At 50.3% G+C, this 6,817-nt stretch overlaps 1 non-coding gene across 1 annotated transcript; it reads left to right on the forward strand.

Moving 5' to 3' along the window:
* Window positions 1-5,873: 5,873 nt before the first annotated feature.
* On the forward strand, window positions 5,874-6,028 carry LOC143175817 (5.8S ribosomal RNA). The gene has a single exon (XR_013000487.1). It is a non-coding gene; the product is annotated as a 5.8S ribosomal RNA (ribosomal RNA).
* The last annotated feature ends 789 nt before the right edge of the window (window positions 6,029-6,817 follow it).

A 6,817-nucleotide genomic window follows, 5' to 3' on the forward strand; every position in this document is an offset into this window, starting at 1 on the left:
GAGTAAAACGCGCGAAGGCTTACTATGAGAGAAGAAATAGTATATGCCGGTGGTTCGCGTGTGTAGGCTCTATACGAAATTGCGATTCAAGAGAGTAGGAAAAGACGCGATGAACCACGATTTCCGTGCGTCTTACGTCTCTCGACGATGGGACGATCCACGCGAAGAGTTGTTACGTGCTCGCGCGAGGTGCGATAGCGTCGATTCGCTTTTCTGTACGGGGAGAAATAGAACGATGAGCTGACTTATCGGGTCTTCGTTGGAATTACCGTCGCTGGCATTGTAAACTCCAGATGACCTTGTGATTCCTTCGTCGGGCACTGGTAAAGGGTGGCGATGATTCGTTCTATAATAGAAATACCCGTCGTAGCGTTTCGGCCTAGTCACCCGCCACGAAACACTCTCTCGTCGTGGAATCCCCGCGTCGGAGAGTAAAACGCCGAAGGCTTACTTATGAAACTTACGTCTCTCGACGATGGGACGATCCACGCGAAGAGTTGTTACGTGCACGCGTATGGTGCGATTGCGTCGATTCGCTTTTCTGTACGGGGAGCAATAGAACGTTGAGTTGACTTATCGGGTCTTCGTTGGAATTACCGTCGCTGGCATTGTAAACTCCAGATGACCTTGTGATTCCTTCGTCGGGCACTGGTAAAGGGTGGCGATGATGCGTTCTATAATAGAAATACCCGTCGTAGCGTTTCTTCCGAGTCAACCCGCTCACGAAACACTCTCTCGTCGTGGAATCCCCGCGTCGGAGAGTAAAACGCGAATTCATAGTATGGAAACTTACGTCTCTCGACGATGGGACGATCCACGCGAAGAGTTGTTACGTGCACGCGTATGGTGCGATTGCGTCGATTCGCTTTTCTGTACGGGGAGTAATAGAACGTTGAGTTGACTTATCGGGTCTTCGTTGGAATTACCGTCGCTGGCATTGTAAACTCCAGATGACCTTGTGATTCCTTCGTCGGGCACTGGTAAAGGGTGGCGATGATGCGTTCTATAATAGAAATACCCGTCGTAGCGTTTCTTCCGAGTCAACCCGCTCACGAAACTCTCTCTCGTCGTGGAATCCCCGCGTCGGAGAGTAAAACGCGAATTCATACTATGAAAACTTACGTCTCTCGACGATGGGACGATCCACGCGAAGAGTTGTTTACGTGCACGCGTATGGTGCGATTGCGTCGATTCGCTTTTCTGTACGGGGAGAAATAGAACGTTGAGTTGACTTATCGGGTCTTCGTTGGAATTACCGTCGCTGGCATTGTAAACTCCAGATGACCTTGTGATTCCTTCGTCGGGCACTGGTAAAGGGTGGCGATGATGCGTTCTATAATAGAAATACCCGTCGTAGCGTTTCTTCCGAGTCAACCCGCTCACGAAACTCTCTCTCTCGTCGTGGAATCCCCGCGTCGGAGAGTAAAACGCCGAAGGCTTACTATGAAACTTACGTCTCTCGACGATGGGACGATCCACGCGAAGAGTTGTTACGTGCACGCGTATGGTGCGATTGCGTCGATTCGCTTTTCTGTACGGGGAGTAATAGAACGTTGAGTTGACTTATCGGGTCTTCGTTGGAATTACCGTCGCTGGCATTGTAAACTCCAGATGACCTTGTGATTCCTTCGTCGGGCACTGGTAAAGGGTGGCGATGATTCGTTCTATAATAGAAATACCCGTCGTAGCGTTTCTTCCGAGTCAACCCGCTCACGAAACTCTCTCTCGTCGTGGAATCCCCGCGTCGGAGAGTAAAACGCGAATTCATAGTATGGAAACTTACGTCTCTCGACGATGGGACGATCCACGCGAAGAGTTGTTACGTGCACGCGTATGGTGCGATTGCGTCGATTCGCTTTTCTGTACGGGGAGCAATAGAACGTTGAGTTGACTTATCGGGTCTTCGTTGGAATTACCGTCGCTGGCATTGTAAACTCCAGATGACCTTGTGATTCCTTCGTCGGGCACTGGTAAAGGGTGGCGATGATTCGTTCTATAATAGAAATACCCGTCGTAGCGTTTCTTCCGAGTCAACCCGCTCACGAAACTCTCTCTCGTCGTGGAATCCCCGCGTCGGAGAGTAAAACGCGAATTCATACTATGAAAACTTACGTCTCTCGACGATGGGACGATCCACGCGAAGAGTTGTTTACGTGCACGCGTATGGTGCGATTGCGTCGATTCGCTTTTCTGTACGGGGAGAAATAGAACGTTGAGTTGACTTATCGGGTCTTCGTTGGAATTACCGTCGCTGGCATTGTAAACTCCAGATGACCTTGTGATTCCTTCGTCGGGCACTGGTAAAGGGTGGCGATGATGCGTTCTACAATAGAAATACCCGTCGTAGCGTTTCTTCCGAGTCAACCCGCTCACGAAACTCTCTCTCGTCGTGGAATCCCCGCGTCGGAGGGTAAAACGCGATATATAATAGTATATGCCAGTGGTTCGCGCGCGTCGTCTCTGAGATACGCGGTCGACAGAGTTCCGAAAACACGTGATGTGCCACGATTTCCGTGCGTCTTACATCTTTCGACGATGGGACGATCCACGCGAAGAGAACGTTCGTGCTTGCGTGAGGTGCAACAGCGTCGATTCGCTTTTCTGTACGGGGAGAAATAGAACGTTGAGTTGACTTATCGGGTCTTCGTTGGAATTACCGTCGCTGGCATTGTAAACTCCAGATGACCTTGTGATTCCTTCGTCGGGCACTGGTAAAGGGTGGCGATGATTCGTTCTATAATAGTAATACCCGTCGTAGCGTTTCGACCGATGTCACCCGCCACGAAAGTCTCTCTCGACGTGGAAACCCCGCGCCGAAGAGTAAACGCGAAGGCTTACCATACGAAAGAAAACGGTATTATACGCCTGTGGTATGTGCGTCTCGGCTCTGTGATACGCGATCGGCAGAGTTACAAAAAAACGTTGATGGGCCACGATTTCCGTGCGTCTTACATCTTTCGACGATGGGACGATCCACGCGAAGAGTAGTTACGTGCTCGCGCGAGGTGCGATAGCGTCGATTCGCTTTTCTGTACGGGGAGAAATAGAACGATGAGTTGACTTATCGGGTCTTCGTTGGAATTACCGTCGCTGGCATTGTAAACTCCAGATGACCTTGTGATTCCTTCGTCGGGCACTGGTAAAGGGTGGCGATGATTCGTTCTATAATAGAAATACCCGTCGTAGCGATTCGGCCGAGTCACCCGCCACGAAACTCTCTCTCGTCGTGGAATCCCCATGTCGGAGAGTAAAACGCGAAGGCTAACTATATAAGAAATATATAGTATTATTTATGCCTGTGGTTCTCCGTTTGCCCTACTCTCAGATACGCGACTCGGAGAGTTACGAATAATCGTGATGGACCACGATTTCTGTACGTCTTACATCTTTCGACGATGGGACGATCCACGCGAAGAGATCATTCCTGCTTGCGTGAGGTGCGATAGCGCCGATTCGCTTTTCTGTACGGGGAGAAATAGAACGATGAGTTGACTTATCGGGTCTTCGTTGGAATTACCGTCGCTGGCATTGTAAACTCCAGATGACCTTGTGATTCCTTCGTCGGGCACTGGTAAAGGGTGGCGATGATTCGTTCTATAATAGAAATACCCGTCGTAGCGATTCGGCCGTGTCACCCGCCACGAAAATCTCTCTCGTCGTGGAATCCCCGCGTCGTAGAGTAAACGCGAAGGCTTGCTATAGAAGACTATAGTTTATACGCCTGTGGTTCACCGGTTGCCTGCTCTCCGGGGTACGCGATCGCGCAGGAGTTACGGAAGAACTTGATGGGCCACGATCTCCAAGCGGCTATATCTTTCGACGATGGGACGATTCACGCGAAGAGAACGTTCGTGCATGCGTGAGGTGCGATAGCGTTGATTCGCTTGTCTGTACGGGGAGAAATAGAACGATGAGTTGACTTATCGGGTCTTCGTTGGAATTACCGTCGCTGGCATTGTAAACTCCAGATGACCTTGTGATTCCTTCGTCGGGCACTGGTAAAGGGTGGCGATGATTCGTTCTATAATAGAAATACCCGTCGTAGCGTTTCGACCGATGTCACCCGCCACGAAATTCTCTCTCGTCGTGGAATCCCCGCGTCGGAGAGTAACCGCCGAAGGCTTGCTATAGAAGACTATAGTTTATACGCCTGTGGTTCACCGGTTGCCGGCTCTCCGGGGCACGCGATCGCGCGAAGGTTACGGAGGGACGTGAAGCGCCCGAGCAATGAAACGTCCGCAGGAGGAAACGAGCAACCGCCGAACATTGTTTCGCGACGTTTCCATAATGTATTGTCGTTTCGCTCGCATCCCGCTTCTTTCCCCTAGTTTCCTCGACGCGTAGTTTCGCAGCCTTAGTGGACGAATCATTCTCGATTCGAGGAAAGATATGCAGTGGGGCGTGCAATGAGCCCGCCAGAGACCACGATCTCCAATGCGTCTTTACATCTTTGGACGATGGGACGATCCACGCGAAGAGAACGTTCGTGCTTGCGCGAGGTGCATTAGCGTCGATTCGCTTTTCTGTACGGGGAGAAATAGAACGATGAGTTGACTTATCGGGTCTTCGTTGGAATTACCGTCGCTGGCATTGTAAACTCCAGATGACCTTGTGATTCCTTCGTCGGGCACTGGTAAAGGGTGGCGATGATTCGTTCTATAATAGAAATACCCGTCGTAGCGATTCGGCCGAGTCACCCGCCACGAAACTGTCTCTCTTTCGTCGTGGAAACCCCGCGTCGGAGAGTAAAACGCGCGAAGGCTGTGACTGTAACATATATATATATATATACACAGTATACAATGCCTGTGGTTTTTGCGCGTGTCGGCTCTTCGGTATACGCGATCGGCCAGAGTTACGGAGGGACGGTGAAGCGCACGAGAAATTGAAACGGCCGCACGATTGGAACCGAGCAACCGTCGAACATTGTTTCGCGACGTTTCCATAATGCGTTTTCGTTTCGCTCGCATACCGCTTCTTTTCCCCTAGTCTCTGAGACGCGTTTTCGAGCCGTTCTTCTACTATCGATTCTCGTAGAGAGAAGGGACCGGGTAGTCTGGAAGTGGAACCCGCATCTTGCGTGTACCGTACACGGAATTGAGAGGACCGGCCGTGAAGCTCGTTTTAAAGCCGTGCGTCTGACACCCAACTCTTGCGCGCCAATTTCGCGGCAAGAGATAATATGGGACGAATGACCGGCAAAGAGCCAGCTGTGAAGTCTGTTTTTTTAATCGAATCCGTGGACGTGTGTATGCCGTAGCGTCGCTCGTCGTGTTCGTTCATGGTCGTTCCGAGAGAAAGAACGAAAGCGGTAACGAAGGGACCGGCCGTGAAGCTCGTTTTAAAGCCGCGCGTCTGACACCCAACTCTTGCGCGCCAATTTCGCGGCAAGAGATAACATGGGACGAATGACCGGCAAAGAGCCAGCTGTGAAGTCTTTTTTCATTATTTGCTTTCAATCGATCGATCGGTACGATTCGTGCAACGTTTCGCGCGATGCGACGCGAAAACATGCGCGCAACAATAGATGCGTCTGATCGGAAGAACGCGAGGGTCGACTGCACGCGATGGATTCAGTATCGGGTAGGATACAAAATATATCCCCGTCGTTTCCACGCGTGCGAGTCTTCTGCGTCTTTCGCGGGTTTTTGAATGCACTATACGCCCGGAACGTCGAGAAATATATACATATTACTTGAACGTTTTTCGTCTCGAAAGGCTTCGGTGTCGTCTCCAAGGCGACGCCTGAATCTCCTTCGCGCGCTGGTCGGAGATTCAGGTATCAACTTTTATCTTCTCTTTGAAAGAAGAGAGATATTAGGTCGAACAAGTGAGAATAAAATTATATATGTGAAATATAAAATTTATACGATTACCCTGAACGGTGGATCACTTGGCTCGTGGGTCGATGAAGAACGCAGCTAATTGCGCGTCAACGTGTGAACTGCAGGACACATGAACATCGACATTTCGAACGCACATTGCGGTCCACGGATACAATTCCTGGACCACGCCTGGCTGAGGGTCGTTTACGTACCATACACTGCTTGCGTAGCTCTGTCAAATCCCCGCCGTCGTTCACCTCTTCGGATCGAACGTTTTTTTACCGAAGGGCGCAAAGAACGTCTCTGAGTCGGGTTAAGAGAAGGATGCTACGTACGAGCGAACGATGGGTGTCTCGTCGGCGTTTGTCGCGGACACGCGAAAATTCTGTGAATTTCACGGACAGTGTACGTTCTAGTTGTTGCAAAACGATCGGAATCGTTTGTATGGACTCGCGTGAGTGTTCGCGGCGTCGTGCGTCGTTCAATTACGACCGCCCGCGGATACCGCTCCACTGCGATATGGATCTGAGCGACAACTTTTTCGGCTGTTCGTGAGATGAACGGTTTCGTGTGTTTAGAAAAATTTTTTTTCCCGCGCTCCCGACGTCACCTGAAATGATGCGTCAGAGGTGAAAGAAAATATTAAGAAGTCGAGAGAGAGAGACTACACACGTTTTATTCATATTTTGTATACCGTGCGTGAGACGGATGTGCACGACACGTCGTATGTCGGTATATTACCGACTGGCCCCAGGGAGATTGTTTTCTTCCTCTCTTACGAATGAGATGTACGTTTCGGAGGATCGTCGTTACCGAAACACACGGCAAAACGAGACTTCTCGCAGCAGAACCTTTATACACAATACACATCGACTCTTTTTACCCCGAGAGAGAGAGAAAAGGTGTATTTCTTTTTTTTATTTTTCGAATTCGACGCACGAACGCTTTGACGACTGGAGAAAAACACGGTGTGTGTTAAAATCGTGCGGGAC

This window comes from Nomia melanderi, unplaced genomic scaffold (genome assembly GCF_051020985.1).
Source record: "Nomia melanderi isolate GNS246 unplaced genomic scaffold, iyNomMela1 scaffold0195, whole genome shotgun sequence".
Classification (NCBI taxonomy): Eukaryota; Metazoa; Arthropoda; class Insecta; order Hymenoptera; family Halictidae; genus Nomia; species Nomia melanderi.